A 1,993-nucleotide genomic window follows, 5' to 3' on the forward strand; every position below is an offset into this window, starting at 1 on the left:
CTTCGTATACAGTAACCGTAATATCACACGAGGTAATTGCTCGAGAAGAATAACGAATAATACTGACTGTCGACTAGCAGAACTAACAACTTAAATCTAGTAACTATATAATGCCAACCGCGAGCTACAGGAGCGCTGTAGTTGCTACATAGCCAAGATCTGTGGCGACACTGTGTAGCAAAGCCGTAGTTGGGAGAAACAAAGGTAGCAGCCTCTGCAGCAGTATCTGGCACTTGGCAATAGAATTCCTTTAAAATTAATTTTTATTTTTACCATTTTTCTCAAAAATGGTACTGTATTGTTTTGTGGAAAATTGCGAGTCGAAAAAATACTGCAAAAAAGGTGAAAAACATGACTGGAGTTTTACGGGTAAGTAAAAATTATACTGTATAACTTACACATTGTATTTAAATTGTATAAATACACAATACATTATAGTTATAATAAAGCTTTCCATGAAAATAGTTTCAAAAATAAATAAGATTGTACATATACTTATTCCATAGACTTATAAGATAGACTGCGCGCTCTATTGTTCTCGGTGAGGCAGAAATCTAAAGTGAGAGGGCTACACTCCACACTTCTCTTGTCCTTGTCCGGCACGGCTGACGGCGGCCGGCGCGGCGCGGGTCTCCCCTCTTTTCTTCTCCCCACCAACGATTGAACAAGGACAAGAGAAGTGTGGAGTGTAGCCCTCTCACTTTAGATTTCTGCCTCACCGAGAACAATAGGGCGCGCAGTCTATCTTATAAGTCTATGTATTCAAAGTATAGAATCATTCATACTAAAATGACAATATTTCAAAGACAATAAAAATTTATATTTTTATACATTAATTATTCTTTATATTTTGGTACAATATTTATTAACAACCACCCATCTAATTCTTACATCTTTCTGATAGCCTTTAAATTTCCCGCAATTTGCCACACGAGACGGGGCTTAAGCCAATTTCATGTTGGATACATAACCTTATGGGTGAGAGGGGTGGTGGGACGGGGTAACTAGCGGTCCATGATTATATAGTCAAAGGAGTAGAAGAGACCTGGCGGCGCCTTTGATGGGAACTGTGAGCTGATATAAACAGAGAGAAAATGAGAGAGCCATTTTCATCCTTGTCTAATGTTGCACGCGCATTGATCGACAACCCAACCTATTCCTTTGATGAATCTTGAAGTTTTCACAAGTGTCAAGCAGAGTTTATATAGATGTCAAATAAATTTATCAAATATTGATAAGTTTATTAATTATTCAGTGTAGTTAGAATATTTATATTTAATTCGGAATTACAGAAATATATATATATAATATAATTATAAATAATAATAATTATAATTATAATTATAATATAATTATAATTATTAATATTATTATTTATATATATATATATATAATTATATAAAAATATATAATATTTATTTAAATAAATAATATTTAAAGAATATATATAAAAAATATGTAAAATGTTTTATTTGAATATTTTATGTTATTTTATGTTATTATAACATTACAAAATTTTTTTTTTATAAACGTTTATGCAAATAAAAATACTTTGTAGGATGTATATTGTTATAAATACAAATATTTTTTTTCTTTTTCTCATCTCTCGTCAAAGAGATCTCTCCACTTAACCATAAAAACCAACTGCGCATGCGCGATTGAACAAAGATGCAGATGGGCGTTTCGTTTTCTGTCTCTTTTTATGTGCTCACGCATTCTTAGCTGGCTCCTCTACACCTTGGCACAAACCCGAGCGCCGCGGCGCCGCACATCCTTGGCTGCGTTCAGATTCCTTCCTGGGTGGGTGATTACTGGGTGACTGGGTGAGTGGGCGGAGCCTAGCAAAGAAGCTCCCGTGAGTTCCGAGTGGTTATGGAATCTGAACGCGCTTTAATATTTAAGACGCGTTTAAATTCCCCACCCGGATGCATAGACACCTAGAGAGCGTTCAGATTAGAGTGGGTTCGTTTTGAGTCCCCCTGCCGGGTGTTTA

This window comes from Wasmannia auropunctata, unplaced genomic scaffold, assembly GCF_000956235.1.
Source record: "Wasmannia auropunctata unplaced genomic scaffold, wasmannia.A_1.0 LD336074.1, whole genome shotgun sequence".
Classification (NCBI taxonomy): Eukaryota; Metazoa; Arthropoda; class Insecta; order Hymenoptera; family Formicidae; genus Wasmannia; species Wasmannia auropunctata.